Source organism: Staurois parvus, unplaced genomic scaffold (genome assembly GCF_062004578.1).
Source record: "Staurois parvus isolate SC_StPar_1 unplaced genomic scaffold, SC_StPar_1.0 ptg001181l, whole genome shotgun sequence".
Taxonomy (NCBI): domain Eukaryota; kingdom Metazoa; phylum Chordata; class Amphibia; order Anura; family Ranidae; genus Staurois; species Staurois parvus.
The window spans coordinates 3,106,037-3,129,951 of record NW_028318977.1 but is presented as its reverse complement, the minus strand read 5'-3'; the positions used below and the strand labels follow the sequence as shown (position 1 = coordinate 3,129,951).

Below are 23,915 nucleotides of genomic sequence, written 5' to 3'. Positions count from 1 at the left end.
CATTGCATAAGTAATGGGACTTTGCCTTCTGGATAAACACCAGGTTACGAGTCAACTCCTTCTGATGCAGCCAGATGCTCTTGGGTGGAGACAGCGTTTGATTTAAAGCAACAGACTGGCTACACTAGCAGTTCCCTTGCTTTCTGGTGACTAGCATTAGCCAATCTCCAGACCTTGCCTTCTGGAACAATAAGATGTTAGAGGTCCACTCCTTCCCATGCACCGATAATATGCTGTTGGGTGGAGTCAGGGTTTTCTTTGAAGCAACAGACTGGCTAAACCCGCAGGCCCTTGTTGTCTGGTGATTAGTAGCCCACGCTCTCCCTGCCACTTTAGATCCGAGGTCAGGGAACACAAGCTCTCCTTTTGAAAGGGCTGTTTAGAGGTGAGGACAATCCACTGCTAACCAGCTGTAGCTAGAAGAAGAGCCTCCTTCACCCCTTTTTGGAGATATTGCTTCTGACTCCAGAATGCATCCACTCCGCATCAGCAATTTGCCCTTGACTTCCTCTCGCTTGCCTGGGAAGAGCCAAACCAGCTCTCCCTGGTGGTCTAGTGGCTAGGATTCGGCGCTCTCACCGCCGCGGCCCGGGTTCGATTCCTGGTCAGGGAAAAATCTTCTTTCTCCACCCGAAGCCAGCAGGTTTTCTGCTTCTTTCAGAACACTGGTAGTAGCTGGACACCGTCGTCTGGGCTTCTGCCTAGCAGAGCTGAAAAAGGTTTTGCCATCCATCCCAATGGCTTTCTCAGCTCCAATCAGCATTGTGAACCTTTTCCAGCCTTTATACCCACCTGGCCAACTCAGCCAGCTTAATACAAACACAATGACGGTGACATGAAATGCGTCAACGCCAGTCTCTGCTGCTTGATGTCGGTCTCTTTCTGAGAAGCCACTTTCTCAAAACCTTTGCCGCTTTCTTCCCAGACTCTGTCGACCATAGCCAAAGATGCTCGGAGGCACACTTGATGACAGCATTGCATAAGTAATGGGACTTTGCCTTCTGGATAAACACCAGGTTACGAGTCAACTCCTTCTGATGCAGCCAGATGCTCTTGGGTGGAGTCGGCGTTTGATTTAAAGCAACAGACTGGCTACTCTAGCAGTTCCCTTGCTTTCTGGTGACTAGCATTAGCCAATCTCCAGACCTTGCCTTCTGGAACAATAAGATGTTAGAGGTCCACTCCTTCCCATGCACCGATAATATGCTGTTGGGTGGAGTCAGGGTTTTCTTTGAAGCAACAGACTGGCTAAACCCGCAGGCCCTTGTTGTCTGGTGATTAGTAGCCCACGCTCTCCCTGCCACTTTAGATCCGAGGTCAGGGAACACAAGCTCTCCTTTTGAAAGGGCTGTTTAGAGGTGAGGACAATCCACTGCTAACCAGCTGTAGCTAGAAGAAGAGCCTCCTTCACCCCTTTTTGGAGATATTGCTTCTGACTCCAGAATGCATCCACTCCGCATCAGCAATTTGCCCTTGACTTCCTCTCGCTTGCCTGGGAAGAGCCAAACCAGCTCTCCCTGGTGGTCTAGTGGCTAGGATTCGGCGCTCTCACCGCCGCGGCCTGGGTTCGATTCCCGGTCAGGGAAAAATCTTCTTTCTCCACCCGAAGCCAGCAGGTTTTCTGCTTCTTTCAGAACACTGGTAGTAGCTGGACACCGTCGTCTGGGCTTCTGCCTAGCAGAGCTGAAAAAGGTTTCGCCATCCATCCCAATGGCTTTCTCAGCTCCAATCAGCATTGTGAACCTTTTCCAGCCTTTATACCCACCTGGCCAACTCAGCCAGCTTAATACAAACACAATGACGGTGACATGAAATGCGTCAACGCCAGTCTCTGCTGCTTGATGTCGGTCTCTTTCTGAGAAGCCACTTTCTCAAAACCTTTGCCGCTTTCTTCCCAGACTCTGTCGACCATAGCCAAAGATGCTCGGAGGCACACTTGATGACAGCATTGCATAAGTAATGGGACTTTGCCTTCTGGATAAACACCAGGTTACGAGTCAACTCCTTCTGATGCAGCCAGATGCTCTTGGGTGGAGTCGGCGTTTGATTTAAAGCAACAGACTGGCTACACTAGCAGTTCCCTTGCTTTCTGGTGACTAGCATTAGCCAATCTCCAGACCTTGCCTTCTGGAACAATAAGATGTTAGAGGTCCACTCCTTCCCATGCACCGATAATATGCTGTTGGGTGGAGTCAGGGTTTTCTTTGAAGCAACAGACTGGCTAAACCCGCAGGCCCTTGTTGTCTGGTGATTAGTAGCCCACGCTCTCCCTGCCACTTTAGATCCGAGGTCAGGGAACACAAGCTCTCCTTTTGAAAGGGCTGTTTAGAGGTGAGGACAATCCACTGCTAACCAGCTGTAGCTAGAAGAAGAGCCTCCTTCACCCCTTTTTGGAGATATAGCTTCTGACTCCAGAATGCATCCACTCCTCATCAGCAATTTGCCCTTAACTTCCTCTCGCTTGCCTGGGAAGAGCCAAACCAGCTCTCCCTGGTGGTCTAGTGGCTAGGATTCAGCGCTCTCACCGCCGCGGCCCAGGTTCGATTCCCGGTCAGGGAAAAATCTTCTTTCTCCACCCAAAGCCAGCAGGTTTTCTGCTTCTTTCAGAACACTGGTAGTAGCTGGACACCGTCGTCTGGGCTTCTGCCTAGCAGAGCTGAAAAAGGTTTCGCCATCCATCCCAATGGCTTTCTCAGCTCCCATCAGCATTGTGAACCTTTTCCAGCCTTTATACCCACCTAGGCAACTCAGCCAGCTTAATACAAACACAATGACGGTGACATGAAATGCGTCAACGCCAGTCTCTGCTGCTTGATGTCGGTCTCTTTCTGAGAAGCCACTTTCTCAAAACCTTTGCCGCTTTCTTCCCAGACTCTGTCGACCATAGCCAAAGATGCTCGGAGGCACACTTGATGACAGCATTGCATAAGTAATGGGACTTTGCCTTCTGGATAAACACCAGGTTACGAGTCTACTCCTTCTGATGCAGCCAGATGCTCTTGGGTGGAGTCGGCGTTTGATTTAAAGCAACAGACTGGCTACACTAGCAGTTCCCTTGCTTTCTGGTGACTAGCATTAGCCAATCTCCAGACCTTGCCTTCTGGAACAATAAGATGTTAGAGGTCCACTCCTTCCCATGCACCGATAATATGCTGTTGGGTGGAGTCAGGGTTTTCTTTGAAGCAACAGACTGGCTAAACCCGCCGGCCCTTGTTGTCTGGTGATTAGTAGCCCATGCTCTCCCTGCCACTTTAGATCCGAGGTCAGGGAACACAAGCTCTCCTTTTGAAAGGGCTGTTTAGAGGTGAGGACAATCCACTGCTAACCAGCTGTAGCTAGAAGAAGAGCCTCCTTCACCCCTTTTTGGAGATATTGCTTCTGACTCCAGAATGCATCCACTCCGCATCAGCAATTTGCCCTTGACTTCCTCTCGCTTGCCTGGGAAGAGCCAAACCAGCTCTCCCTGGTGGTCTAGTGGCTAGGATTCGGCGCTTTCTCCGCCGCAGCCCGGGTTCGATTCCCGGTCAGGGAAAAATTTTCTTTCTCCACCCAAAGCCAGCAGGTTTTCTGCTTCTTTCAGAACACTGGTAGTAGCTGGACACCGTAGTCTGGGCTTCTGCCTAGCAGAGCTGATAAAGGTTTCGCCATCCATCCCAATGGCTTTCTCAGCTCCAATCAGCATTGTGAACCTTTTCCAGCCTTTATACCCACCTGGCCAACTCAGCCAGCTTAATACAAACACAATGACGGTGACATGAAATGCGTCAACGCCAGTCTCTGCTGCTTGATGTGGGTCTCTTTCTGAGAAGCCACTTTCTCAAAACCTTTGCCGCTTTCTTCCCAGACTCTGTCGACCATAGCCAAAGATGCTCGGAGGCACACTTGATGACAGCATTGCATAAGTAATGGGACTTTGCCTTCTGGATAAACACCAGGTTACGAGTCAACTCCTTCTGATGCAGCCAGATGCTCTTGGGTGGAGTCGGCGTTTGATTTAAAGCAACAGACTGGCTACACTAGCAGTTCCCTTGCTATCTGGTGACTAGCATTAGCCAATCTCCAGACCTTGCCTTCTGGAACAATAAGATGTTAGAGGTCCACTCCTTCCCATGCACCGATAATATGCTGTTGGGTGGAGTCAGGGTTTTCTTTGAAGCAACAGACTGGCTAAACCCGCAGGCCCTTGTTGTCTGGTGATTAGTAGCCCACGCTCTCCCTGCCACTTTAGATCCGAGGTCAGGGAACACAAGCTCTCCTTTTGAAAGGGCTGTTTAGAGGTGAGGACAATCCACTGCTAACCAGCTGTAGCTAGAAGAAGAGCCTCCTTCACCCCTTTTTGGAGATATTGCTTCTGACTCCAGAATGCATCCACTCCGCATCAGCAATTTGCCCTTGACTTCCTCCCGCTTGCCTGGGAAGAGCCAAACCAGCTCTCCCTGGTGGTCTAGTGGCTAGGATTCGGCGCTCTCACCGCCGCGGCCCGGGTTCGATTCCCGGTCAGGGATAAATCTTCTTTCTCCACCCGAAGCCAGCAGGTTTTCTGCTTCTTTCAGAACACTGGTAGTAGCTGGACACCGTCGTCTGGGCTTCTGCCTAGCAGAGCTGAAAAAGGTTTCGCCATCCATCCCAATGGCTTTCTCAGCTCCAATCAGCATTGTGAACCTTTTCCAGCCTTTATACCCACCTGGCCAACTCAGCCAGCTTAATACAAACACAATGACGGTGACATGAAATGCGTCAACGCCAGTCTCTGCTGCTTGATGTCGGTCTCTTTCTGAGAAGCCACTTTCTCAAAACCTTTGCCGCTTTCTTCCCAGACTCTGTCGACCATAGCCAAAGATGCTCGGAGGCACACTTGATGACAGCATTGCATAAGTAATGGGACTTTGCCTTCTGGATAAACACCAGGTTACGAGTCAACTCCTTCTGATGCAGCCAGATGCTCTTGGGTGGAGTCGGCGTTTGATTTAAAGCAACAGACTGGCTACACTAGCAGTTCCCTTGCTTTCTGGTGACTAGCATTAGCCAATCTCCAGACCTTGCCTTCTGGAACAATAAGATGTTAGAGGTCCACTCCTTCCCATGCACCGATAATATGCTGTTGGGTGGAGTCAGGGTTTTCTTTGAAGCAACAGACTGGCTAAACCCGCAGGCCCTTGTTGTCTGGTGATTAGTAGCCCACGCTCTCCCTGCCACTTTAGATCCGAGGTCAGGGAACACAAGCTCTGCTTTTGAAAGGGCTGTTTAGAGGTGAGGACAATCCACTGCTAACCAGCTGTAGCTAGAAGAAGAGCCTCCTTCACCCCTTTTTGGAGATATTGCTTCTGACTCCAGAATGCATCCACTCCGCATCAGCAATTTGCCCTTAACTTCCTCTCGCTTGCCTGGGAAGAGCCAAACCAGCTCTCCCTGGTGGTCTAGTGGCTAGGATTCGGCGCTCTCACCGCCGCGGCCCGGGTTCGATTCCCGGTCAGGGAAAAATCTTCTTTCTCCACCCGAAGCCAGCAGGTTTTCTGCTTCTTTCAGAACACTGGTAGCAGCTGGACACCGTCGTCTGGGCTTCTGCCTAGCAGAGCTGAAAATGGTTTCGCCATCCATCCCAATGGCTTTCTCAGCTCCAATCTGCATTGTGAACCTTTTCCAGCCTTTATACCCACCTGGCCAACTCAGCCAGCTTAATACAAACACAATGACGGTGACATGAAATGCGTCAACGCCAGTCTCTGCTGCTTGATGTCGGTCTCTTTCTGAGAAGCCACTTTCTCAAAACCTTTGCCGCTTTCTTCCCAGACTCTGTCGACCATAGCCAAAGATGCTCGGAGGCACACTTGATGACAGCATTGCATAAGTAATGGGACTTTGCCTTCTGGATAAACACCAGGTTACGAGTCAACTCCTTCTGATGCAGCCAGATGCTCTTGGGTGGAGACGGCGTTTGATTTAAAGCAACAGACTGGCTACACTAGCAGTTCCCTTGCTTTCTGGTGACTAGCATTAGCCAATCTCCAGACCTTGCCTTCTGGAACAATAAGATGTTAGAGGTCCACTCCTTCCCATGCACCGATAATATGCTGTTGGGTGGAGTCAGGGTTTTCTTTGAAGCAACAGACTGGCTAAACCCGCAGGCCCTTGTTGTCTGGTGATTAGTAGCCCACGCTCTCCCTGCCACTTTAGATCCGAGGTCAGGGAACACAAGCTCTCCTTTTGAAAGGGCTGTTTAGAGGTGAGGACAATCCACTGCTAACCAGCTGTAGCTAGAAGAAGAGCCTCCTTCACCCCTTTTTGGAGATATTGCTTCTGACTCCAGAATGCATCCACTCCGCATCAGCAATTTGCCCTTGACTTCCTCTCGCTTGCCTGGGAAGAGCCAAACCAGCTCTCCCTGGTGGTCTAGTGGCTAGGATTCGGCGCTCTCACCGCCGCGGCCCGGGTTCGATTCCTGGTCAGGGAAAAATCTTCTTTCTCCACCCGAAGCCAGCAGGTTTTCTGCTTCTTTCAGAACACTGGTAGTAGCTGGACACCGTCGTCTGGGCTTCTGCCTAGCAGAGCTGAAAAAGGTTTTGCCATCCATCCCAATGGCTTTCTCAGCTCCAATCAGCATTGTGAACCTTTTCCAGCCTTTATACCCACCTGGCCAACTCAGCCAGCTTAATACAAACACAATGACGGTGACATGAAATGCGTCAACGCCAGTCTCTGCTGCTTGATGTCGGTCTCTTTCTGAGAAGCCACTTTCTCAAAACCTTTGCCGCTTTCTTCCCAGACTCTGTCGACCATAGCCAAAGATGCTCGGAGGCACACTTGATGACAGCATTGCATAAGTAATGGGACTTTGCCTTCTGGATAAACACCAGGTTACGAGTCAACTCCTTCTGATGCAGCCAGATGCTCTTGGGTGGAGTCGGCGTTTGATTTAAAGCAACAGACTGGCTACTCTAGCAGTTCCCTTGCTTTCTGGTGACTAGCATTAGCCAATCTCCAGACCTTGCCTTCTGGAACAATAAGATGTTAGAGGTCCACTCCTTCCCATGCACCGATAATATGCTGTTGGGTGGAGTCAGGGTTTTCTTTGAAGCAACAGACTGGCTAAACCCGCAGGCCCTTGTTGTCTGGTGATTAGTAGCCCACGCTCTCCCTGCCACTTTAGATCCGAGGTCAGGGAACACAAGCTCTCCTTTTGAAAGGGCTGTTTAGAGGTGAGGACAATCCACTGCTAACCAGCTGTAGCTAGAAGAAGAGCCTCCTTCACCCCTTTTTGGAGATATTGCTTCTGACTCCAGAATGCATCCACTCCGCATCAGCAATTTGCCCTTGACTTCCTCTCGCTTGCCTGGGAAGAGCCAAACCAGCTCTCCCTGGTGGTCTAGTGGCTAGGATTCGGCGCTCTCACCGCCGCGGCCTGGGTTTGATTCCCGGTCAGGGAAAAATCTTCTTTCTCCACCCGAAGCCAGCAAGTTTTCTGCTTCTTTCAGAACACTGGTAGTAGCTGGACACCGTCGTCTGGGCTTCTGCCTAGCAGAGCTGAAAAAGGTTTCGCCATCCATCCCAATGGCTTTCTCAGCTCCAATCAGCATTGTGAACCTTTTCCAGCCTTTATACCCACCTGGCCAACTCAGCCAGCTTAATACAAACACAATGACGGTGACATGAAATGCGTCAACGCCAGTCTCTGCTGCTTGATGTCGGTCTCTTTCTGAGAAGCCACTTTCTCAAAACCTTTGCCGCTTTCTTCCCAGACTCTGTCGTTCATAGCCAAAGATGCTCGGAGGCACACTTGATGACAGCATTGCATAAGTAATGGGACTTTGCCTTCTGGATAAACACCAGGTTACGAGTCAACTCCTTCTGATGCAGCCAGATGCTCTTGGGTGGAGTCGGCGTTTGATTTAAAGCAACAGACTGGCTACACTAGCAGTTCCCTTGCTTTCTGGTGACTAGCATTAGCCAATCTCCAGACCTTGCCTTCTGGAACAATAAGATGTTAGAGGTCCACTCCTTCCCATGCACCGATAATATGCTGTTGGGTGGAGTCAGGGTTTTCTTTGAAGCAACAGACTGGCTAAACCCGCAGGCCCTTGTTGTCTGGTGATTAGTAGCCCACGCTCTCCCTGCCACTTTAGATCCGAGGTCAGGGAACACAAGCTCTCCTTTTGAAAGGGCTGTTTAGAGGTGAGGACAATCCACTGCTAACCAGCTGTAGCTAGAAGAAGAGCCTCCTTCACCCCTTTTTGGAGATATAGCTTCTGACTCCAGAATGCATCCACTCCTCATCAGCAATTTGCCCTTAACTTCCTCTCGCTTGCCTGGGAAGAGCCAAACCAGCTCTCCCTGGTGGTCTAGTGGCTAGGATTCAGCGCTCTCACCACCGCGGCCCAGGTTCGATTCCCGGTCAGGGAAAAATCTTCTTTCTCCACCCAAAGCCAGCAGGTTTTCTGCTTCTTTCAGAACACTGGTAGTAGCTGGACACCGTCGTCTGGGCTTCTGCCTAGCAGAGCTGAAAAAGGTTTCGCCATCCATCCCAATGGCTTTCTCAGCTCCCATCAGCATTGTGAACCTTTTCCAGCCTTTATACCCACCTAGGCAACTCAGCCAGCTTAATACAAACACAATGACGGTGACATGAAATGCGTCAACGCCAGTCTCTGCTGCTTGATGTCGGTCTCTTTCTGAGAAGCCACTTTCTCAAAACCTTTGCCGCTTTCTTCCCAGACTCTGTCGACCATAGCCAAAGATGCTCGGAGGCACACTTGATGACAGCATTGCATAAGTAATGGGACTTTGCCTTCTGGATAAACACCAGGTTACGAGTCTACTCCTTCTGATGCAGCCAGATGCTCTTGGGTGGAGTCGGCGTTTGATTTAAAGCAACAGACTGGCTACACTAGCAGTTCCCTTGCTTTCTGGTGACTAGCATTAGCCAATCTCCAGACCTTGCCTTCTGGAACAATAAGATGTTAGAGGTCCACTCCTTCCCATGCACCGATAATATGCTGTTGGGTGGAGTCAGGGTTTTCTTTGAAGCAACAGACTGGCTAAACCCGCAGGCCCTTGTAGTCTGGTGATTAGTAGCCCATGCTCTCCCTGCCACTTTAGATCCGAGGTCAGGGAACACAAGCTCTCCTTTTGAAAGGGCTGTTTAGAGGTGAGGACAATCCACTGCTAACCAGCTGTAGCTAGAAGAAGAGCCTCCTTCACCCCTTTTTGGAGATATTGCTTCTGACTCCAGAATGCATCCACTCCGCATCAGCAATTTGCCCTTGACTTCCTCTCGCTTGCCTGGGAAGAGCCAAACCAGCTCTCCCTGGTGGTCTAGTGGCTAGGATTCGGCGCTTTCTCCGCCGCAGCCCGGGTTCGATTCCCGGTCAGGGAAAAATTTTCTTTCTCCACCCAAAGCCAGCAGGTTTTCTGCTTCTTTCAGAACACTGGTAGTAGCTGGACACCGTAGTCTGGGCTTCTGCCTAGCAGAGCTGATAAAGGTTTCGCCATCCATCCCAATGGCTTTCTCAGCTCCAATCAGCACTGTGAACCTTTTCCAGCCTTTATACCCACCTGGCCAACTCAGCCAGCTTAATACAAACACAATGACGGTGACATGAAATGCGTCAACGCCAGTCTCTGCTGCTTGATGTGGGTCTCTTTCTGAGAAGCCACTTTCTCAAAACCTTTGCCGCTTTCTTCCCAGACTCTGTCGACCATAGCCAAAGATGCTCGGAGGCACACTTGATGACAGCATTGCATAAGTAATGGGACTTTGCCTTCTGGGTAAACACCAGGTTACGAGTCAACTCCTTCTGATGCAGCCAGATGCTCTTGGGTGGAGTCGGCGTTTGATTTAAAGCAACAGACTGGCTACACTAGCAGTTCCCTTGCTATCTGGTGACTAGCATTAGCCAATCTCCAGACCTTGCCTTCTGGAACAATAAGATGTTAGAGGTCCACTCCTTCCCATGCACCGATAATATGCTGTTGGGTGGAGTCAGGGTTTTCTTTGAAGCAACAGACTGGCTAAACCCGCAGGCCCTTGTTGTCTGGTGATTAGTAGCCCACGCTCTCCCTGCCACTTTAGATCTGAGGTCAGGGAACACAAGCTCTCCTTTTGAAAGGGCTGTTTAGAGGTGAGGACAATCCACTGCTAACCAGCTGTAGCTAGAAGAAGAGCCTCCTTCACCCCTTTTTGGAGATATTGCTTCTGACTCCAGAATGCATCCACTCCGCATCAGCAATTTGCCCTTGACTTCCTCCCGCTTGCCTGGGAAGAGCCAAACCAGCTCTCCCTGGTGGTCTTGTGGCTAGGATTCGGCGCTCTCACCGCCGCGGCCCGGGTTCGATTCCCGGTCAGGGAAAAATCTTCTTTCTCCACCTGAAACCAGCAGGTTTTCTGCTTCTTTCAGAACACTGGTAGTAGCTGGACACCGTCGTCTGGGCTTCTGCCTAGCAGAGCTGAAAAAGGTTTCGCCATCCATCCCAATGGCTTTCTCAGCTCCAATCAGCATTGTGAACCTTTTCCAGCCTTTATACCCACCTGGCCAACTCAGCCAGCTTAATACAAACACAATGACGGTGACATGAAATGCGTCAACGCCAGTCTCTGCTGCTTGATGTCGGTCTCTTTCTGAGAAGCCACTTTCTCAAAACCTTTGCCGCTTTCTTCCCAGACTCTGTCGACCATAGCCAAAGATGCTCGGAGGCACACTTGATGACAGCATTGCATATGTAATGGGACTTTGCCTTCTGGATAAACACCAGGTTACGAGTCAACTCCTTCTGATGCAGCCAGATGCTCTTGGGTGGAGTCGGCGTTTGATTTAAAGCAACAGACTGGCTACACTAGTAGTTCCCTTGCTTTCTGGTGACTAGCATTAGCCAATCTCCAGACCTTGCCTTCTGGAACAATAAGATGTTAGAGGTCCACTCCTTCCCATGCACCGATAATATGCTGTTGGGTGGAGTCAGGGTTTTCTTTGAAGCAACAGACTGGCTAAACCCGCAGGCCCTTGTTGTCTAGTGATTAGTAGCCCACGCTCTCCCTGCCACTTTAGATCCGAGGTCAGGGAACACAAGCTCTCCTTTTGAAAGGGCTGTTTAGAGGTGAGGACAATCCACTGCTAACCAGCTGTAGCTAGAAGAAGAGCCTCCTTCACCCCTTTTTGGAGATATAGCTTCTGACTCCAGAATGCATCCACTCCGCATCAGCAATTTGCCCTTAACTTCCTCTCGCTTGCCTGGGAAGAGCCAAACCAGCTCTCCCTGGTGGTCTAGTGGCTAGGATTTGGCGCTCTCACCGCCGCGGCCCGGGTTCGATTCCTGGTCAGGGAAAAATCTTCTTTCTCCACCCAAAGCCAGCAGGTTTTCTGCTTCTTTCAGAACACTGGTAGTAGCTGGACACCGTTGTCTGGGCTTCTGCCTAGCAGAGCTGAAAAAGGTTTTGCCATCCATCCCAATGGCTTTCTCAGCTCCCATCAGCATTGTGAACCTTTTCCAGCCTTTATACCCACCTGGCCAACTCAGCCAGCTTAATACAAACACAATGACGGTGACATGAAATGCGTCAACGCCAGTCTCTGCTGCTTGATGTCGGTCTCTTTCTGAGAAGCCACTTTCTCAAAACCTTTGCCGCTTTCTTCCCAGACTCTGTCGACCATAGCCATAGATGCTCGGAGGCACACTTGATGACAGCATTGCATAAGTAATGGGACTTTGCCTTCTGGATAAACACCAGGTTACGAGTCTACTCCTTCTGATGCAGCCAGATGCTCTTGGGTGGAGTCGGCGTTTGATTTAAAGCAACAGACTGGCTACTCTAGCAGTTCCCTTGCTTTCTGGTGACTAGCATTAGCCAATCTCCAGACCTTGCCTTCTGGAACAATAAGATGTTAGAGGTCCACTCCTTCCCATGCACCGATAATATGCTGTTGGGTGGAGTCAGGGTTTTCTTTGAAGCAACAGACTGGCTAAACCCGCAGGCCCTTGTTGTCTGGTGATTAGTAGCCCACGCTCTCCCTGCCACTTTAGATCCGAGGTCAGGGAACACAAGCTCTCCTTTTGAAAGGGCTGTTTAGAGGTGAGGACAATCCACTGCTAACCAGCTGTAGCTAGAAGAAGAGCCTCCTTCACCCCTTTTTGGAGATATTGCTTCTGACTCCAGAATGCATCCACTCCGCATCAGCAATTTGCCCTTGACTTCCTCTCGCTTGCCTGGGAAGAGCCAAACCAGCTCTCCCTGGTGGTCTAGTGGCTAGGATTCGGCGCTCTCACCGCCGCGGCCCGGGTTCGATTCCCGGTCAGGGAAAAATCTTCTTTCTCCACCCAAAGCCAGCAGGTTTTCTGCTTCTTTCAGAACACTGGTAGTAGCTGGACACCGTCGTCTGGGCTTCTGCCTAGCAGAGCTGAAAAAGGTTTCGCCATCCATCCCAATGGCTTTCTCAGCTCCAATCAGCATTGTGAACCTTTTCCAGCCTTTATACCCACCTGGCCAACTCAGCCAGCTTAATACAAACACAATGACGGTGACATGAAATGCGTCAACGCCAATCTCTGCTGCTTGATGTCGGTCTCTTTCTGAGAAGCCACTTTCTCAAAACCTTTGCCGCTTTCTTCCCAGACTCTGTCGACCATAGCCAAAGATGCTCGGAGGCACACTTGATGACAGCATTGCATAAGTAATGGGACTTTGCCTTCTGGATAAACACCAGGTTACGAGTCAACTCCTTCTGATGCAGCCAGATGCTCTTGGGTGGAGTCGGCGTTTGATTTAAAGCAACAGACTGGCTACACTAGCAGTTCCCTTGCTTTCTGGTGACTAGCATTAGCCAATCTCCAGACCTTGCCTTCTGGAACAATAAGATGTTAGAGGTCCACTCCTTCCCATGCACCGATAATATGCTGTTGGGTGGAGTCAGGGTTTTCTTTGAAGCAACAGACTGGCTAAACCCGCAGGCCCTTGTTGTCTGGTGATTAGTAGCCCACGCTCTCCCTGCCACTTTAGATCCGAGGTCAGGGAACACAAGCTCTCCTTTTGAAAGGGCTGTTTAGAGGTGAGGACAATCCACTGCTAACCAGCTGTAGCTAGAAGAAGAGCCTCCTTCACCCCTTTTTGGAGATATAGCTTCTGACTCCAGAATGCATCCACTCCGCATCAGCAATTTGCCCTTAACTTCCTCTCGCTTGCCTGGGAAGAGCCAAACCAGCTCTCCCTGGTGGTCTAGTGGCTAGGATTCGGCGCTCTCACCGCCGCGGCCCGGGTTCGATTCCCGGTCATGGAAAAATCTTCTTTCTCCACCCAAAGCCAGCAGGTTTTCTGCTTCTTTCAGAACACTGGTAGTAGCTGGACACCGTTGTCTGGGCTTCTGCCTAGCAGAGCTGAAAAAGGTTTCGCCATCAATCCCAATGGCTTTCTCAGCTCCCATCAGCATTGTGAACCTTTTCCAGCCTTTATACCCACCTGGCCAACTCAGCCAGCTTAATACAAACACAATGACGGTGACATGAAATGCGTCAACGCCAGTCTCTGCTGCTTGATGTCGGTCTCTTTCTGAGAAGCCACTTTCTCAAAACCTTTGCCGCTTTCTTCCCAGACTCTGTCGACCATAGCCATAGATGCTCGGAGGCACACTTGATGACAGCATTGCATAAGTAATGGGACTTTGCCTTCTGGATAAACACCAGGTTACGAGTCTACTCCTTCTGATGCAGCCAGATGCTCTTGGGTGGAGTCGGCGTTTGATTTAAAGCAACAGACTGGCTACTCTAGCAGTTCCCTTGCTTTCTGGTGACTAGCATTAGCCAATCTCCAGACCTTGCCTTCTGGAACAATAAGATGTTAGAGGTCCACTCCTTCCCATGCACCGATAATATGCTGTTGGGTGGAGTCAGGGTTTTCTTTGAAGCAACAGACTGGCTAAACCCGCAGGCCCTTGTTGTCTGGTGATTAGTAGCCCACGCTCTCCCTGCCACTTTAGATCCGAGGTCAGGGAACACAAGCTCTCCTTTTGAAAGGGCTGTTTAGAGGTGAGGACAATCCACTGCTAACCAGCTGTAGCTAGAAGAAGAGCCTCCTTCACCCCTTTTTGGAGATATTGCTTCTGACTCCAGAATGCATCCACTCCGCATCAGTAATTTGCCCTTGACTTCCTCTCGCTTGCCTGGGAAGAGCCAAACCAGCTCTCCCTGGTGGTCTAGTGGCTAGGATTCGGCGCTTTTCCAGCCTTTATACCCACCTGGCCAACTCAGCCAGCTTAATACAAACACAATGACGGTGACATGAAATGCGTCAACGCCAGTCTCTGCTGCTTGATGTCGGTCTCTTTCTGAGAAGCCACTTTCTCAAAACCTTTGCCGCTTTCTTCCCAGACTCTGTCGACCATAGCCAAAGATGCTCGGAGGCACACTTGATGACAGCATTGCATAAGTAATGGGACTTTGCCTTCTGGATAAACACCAGGTTACGAGTCAACTCCTTCTGATGCAGCCAGATGCTCTTGGGTGGAGTCGGCGTTTGATTTAAAGCAACAGACTGGCTACACTAGCAGTTCCCTTGCTTTCTGGTGACTAGCATTAGCCAATCTCCAGACCTTGCCTTCTGGAACAATAAGATGTTAGAGGTCCACTCCTTCCCATGCACCGATAATATGCTGTTGGGTGGAGTCAGGGTTTTCTTTGAAGCAACAGACTGGCTAAACCCGCAGGCCCTTGTTGTCTGGTGATTAGTAGCCCACGCTCTCCCTGCCACTTTAGATCCGAGGTCAGGGAACACAAGCTCTGCTTTTGAAAGGGCTGTTTAGAGGTGAGGACAATCCACTGCTAACCAGCTGTAGCTAGAAGAAGAGCCTCCTTCACCCCTTTTTGGAGATATTGCTTCTGACTCCAGAATGCATCCACTCCGCATCAGCAATTTGCCCTTGACTTCCTCTCGCTTGCCTGGGAAGAGCCAAACCAGCTCTCCCTGGTGGTCTAGTGGCTAGGATTCGGCGCTCTCACCGCCACGGCCCGGGTTCGATTCCCGGTCACGGAAAAATCTTCTTTCTCCACCCGAAGCCAGCAGGTTTTCTGCTTCTTTCAGAACGCTGGTAGTAGCTGGACACCGTCGTCTGGGCTTCTGCCTAGCAGAGCTGATAAAGGTTTCGCCATCCATCCCAATGGCTTTCTCAGCTCCAATCAGCATTGTGAACCTTTTCCAGCCTTTATACCCACCTGGCCAACTCAGCCAGCTTAATACAAACACAATGACGGTGACATGAAATGCGTCAACGCCAGTCTCTGCTGCTTGATGTCGGTCTCTTTCTGAGAAGCCACTTTCTCAAAACCTTTGCCCCTTTCTTCCCAGACTCTGTCGACCATAGCCAAAGATGCTTGGAGGCACACTTGATGACAGCATTGCATATGTAATGGGACTTTGCCTTCTGGATAAACACCAGGTTACGAGTCAACTCCTTCTGATGCAGCCAGATGCTCTTGGGTGGAGTCGGCGTTTGATTTAAAGCAACAGACTGGCTACACTAGTAGTTCCCTTGCTTTCTGGTGACTAGCATTAGCCAATCTCCAGACCTTGCCTTCTGGAACAATAAGATGTTAGAGGTCCACTCCTTCCCATGCACCGATAATATGCTGTTGGGTGGAGTCAGGGTTTTCTTTGAAGCAACAGACTGGCTAAACCCGCAGGCCCTTGTTGTCTGGTGATTAGTAGCCCACGCTCTCCCTGCCACTTTAGATCCGAGGTCAGGGAACACAAGCTCTCCTTTTGAAAGGGCTGTTTAGAGGTGAGGACAATCCACTGCTAACCAGCTGTAGCTAGAAGAAGAGCCTCCTTCACCCCTTTTTGGAGATATTGCTTCTGACTCCAGAGTGCATCCACTCCGCATCAGCAATTTGCCCTTGACTTCCTCTCGCTTGCCTGGGAAGAGCCAAACCAGCTCTCCCTGGTAGTCTAGTGGCTAGGATTCGGCACTCTCACCGCCGCGGCCCGGGTTCGATTCCCGGTCAGGGAAAAATCTTCTTTCTCCACCCAAAGCCAGCAGGTTTTCTGCTTCTTTCAGAACACTGGTAGTAGCTGGACACCGTCGTCTGGGCTTCTGCCTAGCAGAGCTGAAAAAGGTTTCGCCATCCATCCCAATGGCTTTCTCAGCTCCAATCAGCATTGTGAACCTTTTCCAGCCTTTATACCCACCTGGCCAACTCAGCCAGCTTAATAAAAACACAATGACGGTGACATGAAATGCGTCAACGCCAATCTCTGCTGCTTGATGTCGGTCTCTTTCTGAGAAGCCACTTTCTCAAAACCTTTGCCGCTTTCTTCCCAGACTCTGTCGACCATAGCCAAAGATGCTCGGAGGCACACTTGATGACAGCATTGCATAAGTAATGGGACTTTGCCTTCTGGATAAACACCAGGTTACGAGTCAACTCTTTCTGATGCAGCCAGATGCTCTTGGGTGGAGTCGGCGTTTGATTTAAAGCAACAGACTGGCTACACTAGCAGTTCCCTTGCTTTCTGGTGACTAGCATTAGCCAATCTCCAGACCTTGCCTTCTGGAACAATAAGATGTTAGAGGTCCACTCCTTCCCATGCACCGATAATATGCTGTTGGGTGGAGTCAGGGTTTTCTTTGAAGCAACAGACTGGCTAAACCCGCAGGCCCTTGTTGTCTGGTGATTAGTAGCCCACGCTCTCCCTGCCACTTTAGATCCGAGGTCAGGGAACACAAGCTCTCCTTTTGAAAGGGCTGTTTAGAGGTGAGGACAATCCACTGCTAACCAGCTGTAGCTAGAAGAAGAGCCTCCTTCACCCCTTTTTGGAGATATAGCTTCTGACTCCAGAATGCATCCACTCCGCATCAGCAATTTGCCCTTAACTTCCTCTCGCTTGCCTGGGAAGAGCCAAACCAGCTCTCCCTGGTGGTCTAGTGGCTAGGATTCGGCGCTCTCACCGCCGCGGCCCGGGTTCGATTCCCGGTCAGGGAAAAATCTTCTTTCTCCACCCAAAGCCAGCAGGTTTTCTGCTTCTTTCAGAACACTGGTAGTAGCTGGACACCGTTGTCTGGGCTTCTGCCTAGCAGAGCTGAAAAAGGTTTCGCCATCCATCCCAATGGCTTTCTCAGCTCCCATCAGCATTGTGAACCTTTTCCAGCCTTTATACCCACCTGGCCAACTCAGCCAGCTTAATACAAACACAATGACGGTGACATGAAATGCGTCAACGCCAGTCTCTGCTGCTTGATGTCGGTCTCTTTCTGAGAAGCCACTTTCTCAAAACCTTTGCCCCTTTCTTCCCAGACTCTGTCGACCATAGCCAAAGATGCTCGGAGGCACACTTGATGACAGCATTGCATATGTAATGGGACTTTGCCTTCTGGATAAACACCAGGTTACGAGTCAACTCCTTCTGATGCAGCCAGATGCTCTTGGGTGGAGTCGGCGTTTGATTTAAAGCAACAGACTGGCTACACTAGTAGTTCCCTTGCTTTCTGGTGACTAGCATTAGCCAATCTCCAGACCTTGCCTTCTGGAACAATAAGATGTTAGAGGTCCACTCCTTCCCATGCACCGATAATATGCTGTTGGGTGGAGTCAGGGTTTTCTTTGAAGCAACAGACTGGCTAAACCCGCAGGCCCTTGTTGTCTGGTGATTAGTAGCCCACGCTCTCCCTGCCACTTTAGATCCGAGGTCAGGGAACACAAGCTCTGCTTTTGAAAGGGCTGTTTAGAGGTGAGGACAATCCACTGCTAACCAGCTGTAGCTAGAAGAAGAGCCTCCTTCACCCCTTTTTGGAGATATTGCTTCTGACTCCAGAATGCATCCACTCCGCATCAGCAATTTGCCCTTAACTTCCTCTCGCTTGCCTGGGAAGAGCCAAACCAGCTCTCCCTGGTGGTCTAGTGGCTAGGATTTGGCGCTCTCACCGCCGCGGCCCGGGTTCGATTCCCGGTCAGGGAAATTCTTCTTTCTCCACCCGAAGCCAGCAGGTTTTCTGCTTCTTTCAGAACACTGGTAGTAGCTGGACACCGTCGTCTGGGCTTCTGCCTAGCAGAGCTGAAAAAGGTTTCGCCATCCATCCCAATGGCTTTCTCAGCTCCAATCAGCATTGTGAACCTTTTCCAGCCTTTATACCCACCTGGCCAACTCAGCCAGCTTAATACAAACACAATGACGGTGACATGAAATGCGTCAACGCCAGTCTCTGCTGCTTGATGTCGGTCTCTTTCTGAGAAGCCACTTTCTCAAAACCTTTGCCGCTTTCTTCCCAGACTCTGTCGACCATAGCCAAAGATGCTCGGAGGCACACTTGATGACAGAATTGCATAAGTAATGGGACTTTGCCTTCTGGATAAACACCAGGTTACGAGTCAACTCCTTCTGATGCAGCCAGATGCTCTTGGGTGGAGTCGGCGTTTGATTTAAAGCAACAGACTGGCTACACTAGTAGTTCCCTTGCTTTCTGGTGACTAGCATTAGCCAATCTCCAGACCTTGCCTTCTGGAACAATAAGATGTTAGAGGTCCACTCCTTCCCATGCACCGATAATATGCTGTTGGGTGGAGTCAGGGTTTTCTTTGAAGCAACAGACTGGCTAAACCCGCAGGCCCTTGTTGTCTGGTGATTAGTAGCCCACGCTCTCCCTGCCACTTTAGATCCGAGGTCAGGGAACACAAGCTCTCCTTTTGAAAGGGCTGTTTAGAGGTGAGGACAATCCACTGCTAACCAGCTGTAGCTAGAAGAAGAGCCTCCTTCACCCCTTTTTGGAGATATAGCTTCTGACTCCAGAATGCATCCACTCCGCATCAGCAATTTGCCCTTAACTTCCTCTCGCTTGCCTGGGAAGAGCCAAACCAGCTCTCCCTGGTGGTCTAGTGGCTAGGATTCGGCGCTCTCACCGCCGCGGCCCGGGTTCGATTCCCGGTCAGGGAAAAATCTTCTTTCTCCACCCAAAGCCAGCAGGTTTTCTGCTTCTTTCAGAACACTGGTAGTAGCTGGACACCGTTGTCTGGGCTTCTGCCTAGCAGAGCTGAAAAAGGTTTCGCCATCCATCCCAATGGCTTTCTCAGCTCCAATCAGCATTGTGAACCTTTTCCTGCCTTTATACCCACCTGGCCAACTCAGCCAGCTTAATACAAACACAATGACGGTGACATGAAATGCGTCAACGCCAATCTCTGCTGCTTGATGTCGGTCTCTTTCTGAGAAGCCACTTTCTCAAAACCTTTGCCGCTTTCTTCCCAGACTCTGTCGACCATAGCCAAAGATGCTCGGAGGCACACTTGATGACAGCATTGCATAAGTAATGGGACTTTGCCTTCTGGATAAACACCAGGTTACGAGTCAACTCTTTCTGATGCAGCCAGATGCTCTTGGGTGGAGTCGGCGTTTGATTTAAAGCAACAGACTGGCTACACTAGCAGTTCCCTTGCTTTCTGGTGACTAGCATTAGCCAATCTCCAGACCTTGCCTTCTGGAACAATAAGATGTTAGAGGTCCACTCCTTCCCATGCACCGATAATATGCTGTTGGGTGGAGTCAGGGTTTTCTTTGAAGCAACAGACTGGCTAAACCCGCAGGCCCTTGTTGTCTGGTGATTAGTAGCCCACGCTCTCCCTGCCACTTTAGATCCGAGGTCAGGGAACACAAGCTCTCCTTTTGAAAGGGCTGTTTAGAGGTGAGGACAATCCACTGCTAACCAGCTGTAGCTAGAAGAAGAGCCTCCTTCACCCCTTTTTGGAGATATAGCTTCTGACTCCAGAATGCATCCACTCCGCATCAGCAATTTGCCCTTAACTTCCTCTCGCTTGCCTGGGAAGAGCCAAACCAGCTCTCCCTGGTGGTCTAGTGGCTAGGATTCGGCGCTCTCACCGCCGCGGCCCGGGTTCGATTCCCGGTCAGGGAAAAATCTTCTTTCTCCACCCAAAGCCAGCAGGTTTTCTGCTTCTTTCAGAACACTGGTAGTAGCTGGACACCGTTGTCTGGGCTTCTGCCTAGCAGAGCTGAAAAAGGTTTCGCCATCAATCCCAATGGCTTTCTCAGCTCCCATCAGCATTGTGAACCTTTTCCAGCCTTTATACCCACCTGGCCAAATCAGCCAGCTTAATACAAACACAATGACGGTGACATGAAATGCGTCAACGCCAGTCTCTGCTGCTTGATGTCGGTCTCTTTCTGAGAAGCCACTTTCTCAAAACCTTTGCCGCTTTCTTCCCAGACTCTGTCGACCATAGCCATAGATGCTCGGAGGCACACTTGATGACAGCATTGCATAAGTAATGGGACTTTGCCTTCTGGATAAACACCAGGTTACGAGTCTACTCCTTCTGATGCAGCCAGATGCTCTTGGGTGGAGTCGGCGTTTGATTTAAAGCAACAGACTGGCTACTCTAGCAGTTCCCTTGCTTTCTGGTGACTAGCATTAGCCAATCTCCAGACCTTGCCTTCTGGAACAATAAGATGTTAGAGGTCCACTCCTTCCCATGCACCGATAATATGCTGTTGGGTGGAGTCAGGGTTTTCTTTGAAGCAACAGACTGGCTAAACCCGCAGGCCCTTGTTGTCTGGTGATTAGTAGCCCACGCTCTCCCTGCCACTTTAGATCCGAGGTCAGGGAACACAAGCTCTCCTTTTGAAAGGGCTGTTTAGAGGTGAGGACAATCCACTGCTAACCAGCTGTAGCTAGAAGAAGAGCCTCCTTCACCCCTTTTTGGAGATATTGCTTCTGACTCCAGAATGCATCCACTCCGCATCAGCAATTTGCCCTTGACTTCCTCTCGCTTGCCTGGGAAGAGCCAAACCAGCTCTCCCTGGTGGTCTAGTGGCTAGGATTCGGCGCTTTTCCAGCCTTTATACCCACCTGGCCAACTCAGCCAGCTTAATACAAACACAATGACGGTGACATGAAATGCGTCAACGCCAGTCTCTGCTGCTTGATGTCGGTCTCTTTCTGAGAAGCCACTTTCTCAAAACCTTTGCCGCTTTCTTCCCAGACTCTGTCGACCATAGCCAAAGATGCTCGGAGGCACACTTGATGACAGCATTGCATAAGTAATGGGACTTTGCCTTCTGGATAAACACCAGGTTACGAGTCAACTCTTTCTGATGCAGCCAGATGCTCTTGGGTGGAGTCGGCGTTTGATTTAAAGCAACAGACTGGCTACACTAGCAGTTCCCTTGCTTTCTGGTGACTAGCATTAGCCAATCTCCAGACCTTGCCTTCTGGAACAATAAGATGTTAGAGGTCCACTCCTTCCCATGCACCGATAATATGCTGTTGGGTGGAGTCAGGGTTTTCTTTGAAGCAACAGACTGGCTAAACCCGCAGGCCCTTGTTGTCTGGTGATTAGTAGCCCACGCTCTCCCTGCCACTTTAGATCCGAGGTCAGGGAACACAAGCTCTCCTTTTGAAAGGGCTGTTTAGAGGTGAGGACAATCCACTGCTAACCAGCTGTAGCTAGAAGAAGAGCCTCCTTCACCCCTTTTTGGAGATATAGCTTCTGACTCCAGAATGCATCCACTCCGCATCAGCAATTTGCCCTTAACTTCCTCTCGCTTGCCTGGGAAGAGCCAAACCAGCTCTCCCTGGTGGTCTAGTGGCTAGGATTCGGCGCTCTCACCGCCGCGGCCCGGGTTCGATTCCCGGTCAGGGAAAAATCTTCTTTCTCCACCCAAAGCCAGCAGGTTTTCTGCTTCTTTCAGAACACTGGTAGTAGCTGGACACCGTTGTCTGGGCTTCTGCCTAGCAGAGCTGAAAAAGGTTTCGCCATCCATCCCAATGGCTTTCTCAGCTCCCATCAGCATTGTGAACCTTTTCCAGCCTTTATACCCACCTGGCCAACTCAGCCAGCTTAATACAAACACAATGACGGTGACATGAAATGCGTCAACGCCAGTCTCTGCTGCTTGATGTCGGTCTCTTTCTGAGAAGCCACTTTCTCAAAACCTTTGCCGCTTTCTTCCCAGACTCTGTCGACCATAGCCATAGATGCTCGGAGGCACACTTGATGACAGCATTGCATAAGTAATGGGACTTTGCCTTCTGGATAAACACCAGGTTACGAGTCTACTCCTTCTGATGCAGCCAGATGCTCTTGGGTGGAGTCGGCGTTTGATTTAAAGCAACAGACTGGCTACTCTAGCAGTTCCCTTGCTTTCTGGTGACTAGCATTAGCCAATCTCCAGACCTTGCCTTCTGGAACAATAAGATGTTAGAGGTCCACTCCTTCCCATGCACCGATAATATGCTGTTGGGTGGAGTCAGGGTTTTCTTTGAAGCAACAGACTGGCTAAACACGCAGGCCCTTGTTGTCTGGTGATTAGTAGCCCACGCTCTCCCTGCCACTTTAGATCCGAGGTCAGGGAACACAAGCTCTCCTTTTGAAAGGGCTGTTTAGAGGTGAGGACAATCCACTGCTAACCAGCTGTAGCTAGAAGAAGAGCCTCCTTCACCCCTTTTTGGAGATATTGCTTCTGACTCCAGAATGCATCCACTCCGCATCAGCAATTTGCCCTTGACTTCCTCTCGCTTGCCTGGGAAGAGCCAAACCAGCTCTCCCTGGTGGTCTAGTGGCTAGGATTCGGCGCTCTCACCGCCGCGGCCCGGGTTCGATTCCCGGTCAGGGAAAAATCTTCTTTTTCCACCCGAAGCCAGCAGGTTTTCTGCTTCTTTCAGAACACTGGTAGTAGCTGGACACCGTCGTCTGGGCTTCTGCCTAGCAGAGCTGAAAAAGGTTTCACCATCCATCCCAATGGCTTTCTCAGCTCCAATCAGCATTGTGAACCTTTTCCAGCCTTTATACCCACCTGGCCAACTCAGCCAGCTTAATACAAACACAATGACGGTGACATGAAATGCGTCAACGCCAGTCTCTGCTGCTTGATGTCGGTCTCTTTCTGAGAAGCCACTTTCTCAAAACCTTTGCCGCTTTCTTCCCAGACTCTGTCGACCATAGCCAAAGATGCTCGGAGGCACACTTGATGACAGCATTGCATAAGTAATGGGACTTTGCCTTCTGGATAAACACCAGGTTACGAGTCAACTCCTTCTGATGCAGCCAGATGCTCTTGGGTGGAGTCGGCGTTTGATTTAAAGCAACAGACTGGCTACACTAGCAGTTCCCTTGCTTTCTGGTGACTAGCATTAGCCAATCTCCAGACCTTGCCTTCTGGAACAATAAGATGTTAGAGGTCCACTCCTTCCCATGCACCGATAATATGCTGTTGGGTGGAGTCAGGGTTTTCTTTGAAGCAACAGACTGGCTAAACCCGCAGGCCCTTGTTGTCTGGTGATTAGTAGCCCACGCTCTCCCTGCCACTTTAGATCCGAGGTCAGGGAACACAAGCTCTCCTTTTGAAAGGGCTGTTTAGAGGTGAGGACAATCCACTGCTAACCAGCTGTAGCTAGAAGAAGAGCCTCCTTCACCCCTTTTTGGAGATATTGCTTCTGACTCCAGAATGCATCCACTCCGCATCAGCAATTTGCCCTTGACTTCCTCTCGCTTGCCTGGGAAGAGCCAAACCAGCTCTCCCTGGTGGTCTAGTGGCTAGGATTCGGCGCTCTCACCGCCGCGGCCTGGGTTCGATTCCCGGTCAGGGAAAAATCTTCTTTCTCCACCCGAAGCCAGCAGGTTTTCTGCTTCTTTCAGAACACTGGTAGTAGCTGGACACCGTCGTCTGGGCTTCTGCCTAGCAGAGCTGAAAAAGGTTTCGCCATCCATCCCAATGGCTTTCTCAGCTCCAATCAGCATTGTGAACCTTTTCCAGCCTTTATACCCACCTGGCCAACTCAGCCAGCTTAATACAAACACAATGACGGTGACATGAAATGCGTCAACGCCAGTCTCTGCTGCTTGATGTCGGTCTCTTTCTGAGAAGCCACTTTCTCAAAACCTTTGCCGCTTTCTTCCCAGACTCTGTCGACCATAGCCAAAGATGCTCGGAGGCA

General features: G+C 50.4%; 20 non-coding genes across 20 annotated transcripts; all 20 read left to right on the top strand.

The window, feature by feature from the left end:
• The first annotated feature begins 541 nt into the window (after nucleotides 1-541).
• Nucleotides 542-613, top strand: TRNAE-CUC (transfer RNA glutamic acid (anticodon CUC)). The gene has a single exon. It is a non-coding gene; the product is annotated as a tRNA-Glu (tRNA).
• Nucleotides 614-1,514: 901 nt separating this feature from the next.
• TRNAE-CUC (transfer RNA glutamic acid (anticodon CUC)) lies at nucleotides 1,515-1,586 on the top strand. The gene has a single exon. It is a non-coding gene; the product is annotated as a tRNA-Glu (tRNA).
• A 1,874-nt stretch (nucleotides 1,587-3,460) lies between these two features.
• TRNAE-UUC (transfer RNA glutamic acid (anticodon UUC)) lies at nucleotides 3,461-3,532 on the top strand. The gene has a single exon. It is a non-coding gene; the product is annotated as a tRNA-Glu (tRNA).
• Nucleotides 3,533-4,433: 901 nt separating this feature from the next.
• TRNAE-CUC (transfer RNA glutamic acid (anticodon CUC)) lies at nucleotides 4,434-4,505 on the top strand. Its single transcript has one exon. It is a non-coding gene; the product is annotated as a tRNA-Glu (tRNA).
• A 901-nt stretch (nucleotides 4,506-5,406) lies between these two features.
• On the top strand, nucleotides 5,407-5,478 carry TRNAE-CUC (transfer RNA glutamic acid (anticodon CUC)). Its single transcript has one exon. It is a non-coding gene; the product is annotated as a tRNA-Glu (tRNA).
• Nucleotides 5,479-6,379: 901 nt separating this feature from the next.
• On the top strand, nucleotides 6,380-6,451 carry TRNAE-CUC (transfer RNA glutamic acid (anticodon CUC)). Its single transcript has one exon. It is a non-coding gene; the product is annotated as a tRNA-Glu (tRNA).
• A 901-nt stretch (nucleotides 6,452-7,352) lies between these two features.
• Nucleotides 7,353-7,424, top strand: TRNAE-CUC (transfer RNA glutamic acid (anticodon CUC)). The gene has a single exon. It is a non-coding gene; the product is annotated as a tRNA-Glu (tRNA).
• Nucleotides 7,425-9,298: 1,874 nt separating this feature from the next.
• Nucleotides 9,299-9,370, top strand: TRNAE-UUC (transfer RNA glutamic acid (anticodon UUC)). The gene has a single exon. It is a non-coding gene; the product is annotated as a tRNA-Glu (tRNA).
• A 901-nt stretch (nucleotides 9,371-10,271) lies between these two features.
• Nucleotides 10,272-10,343, top strand: TRNAE-CUC (transfer RNA glutamic acid (anticodon CUC)). The gene has a single exon. It is a non-coding gene; the product is annotated as a tRNA-Glu (tRNA).
• A 901-nt stretch (nucleotides 10,344-11,244) lies between these two features.
• TRNAE-CUC (transfer RNA glutamic acid (anticodon CUC)) lies at nucleotides 11,245-11,316 on the top strand. The gene has a single exon. It is a non-coding gene; the product is annotated as a tRNA-Glu (tRNA).
• A 901-nt stretch (nucleotides 11,317-12,217) lies between these two features.
• On the top strand, nucleotides 12,218-12,289 carry TRNAE-CUC (transfer RNA glutamic acid (anticodon CUC)). The gene has a single exon. It is a non-coding gene; the product is annotated as a tRNA-Glu (tRNA).
• A 901-nt stretch (nucleotides 12,290-13,190) lies between these two features.
• On the top strand, nucleotides 13,191-13,262 carry TRNAE-CUC (transfer RNA glutamic acid (anticodon CUC)). The gene has a single exon. It is a non-coding gene; the product is annotated as a tRNA-Glu (tRNA).
• Nucleotides 13,263-15,911: 2,649 nt separating this feature from the next.
• On the top strand, nucleotides 15,912-15,983 carry TRNAE-CUC (transfer RNA glutamic acid (anticodon CUC)). The gene has a single exon. It is a non-coding gene; the product is annotated as a tRNA-Glu (tRNA).
• Nucleotides 15,984-16,884: 901 nt separating this feature from the next.
• TRNAE-CUC (transfer RNA glutamic acid (anticodon CUC)) lies at nucleotides 16,885-16,956 on the top strand. The gene has a single exon. It is a non-coding gene; the product is annotated as a tRNA-Glu (tRNA).
• Nucleotides 16,957-17,857: 901 nt separating this feature from the next.
• Nucleotides 17,858-17,929, top strand: TRNAE-CUC (transfer RNA glutamic acid (anticodon CUC)). Its single transcript has one exon. It is a non-coding gene; the product is annotated as a tRNA-Glu (tRNA).
• A 900-nt stretch (nucleotides 17,930-18,829) lies between these two features.
• Nucleotides 18,830-18,901, top strand: TRNAE-CUC (transfer RNA glutamic acid (anticodon CUC)). Its single transcript has one exon. It is a non-coding gene; the product is annotated as a tRNA-Glu (tRNA).
• Nucleotides 18,902-19,802: 901 nt separating this feature from the next.
• Nucleotides 19,803-19,874, top strand: TRNAE-CUC (transfer RNA glutamic acid (anticodon CUC)). Its single transcript has one exon. It is a non-coding gene; the product is annotated as a tRNA-Glu (tRNA).
• A 1,676-nt stretch (nucleotides 19,875-21,550) lies between these two features.
• On the top strand, nucleotides 21,551-21,622 carry TRNAE-CUC (transfer RNA glutamic acid (anticodon CUC)). Its single transcript has one exon. It is a non-coding gene; the product is annotated as a tRNA-Glu (tRNA).
• Nucleotides 21,623-22,523: 901 nt separating this feature from the next.
• Nucleotides 22,524-22,595, top strand: TRNAE-CUC (transfer RNA glutamic acid (anticodon CUC)). The gene has a single exon. It is a non-coding gene; the product is annotated as a tRNA-Glu (tRNA).
• Nucleotides 22,596-23,496: 901 nt separating this feature from the next.
• Nucleotides 23,497-23,568, top strand: TRNAE-CUC (transfer RNA glutamic acid (anticodon CUC)). Its single transcript has one exon. It is a non-coding gene; the product is annotated as a tRNA-Glu (tRNA).
• Nucleotides 23,569-23,915: the final 347 nt, after the last annotated feature.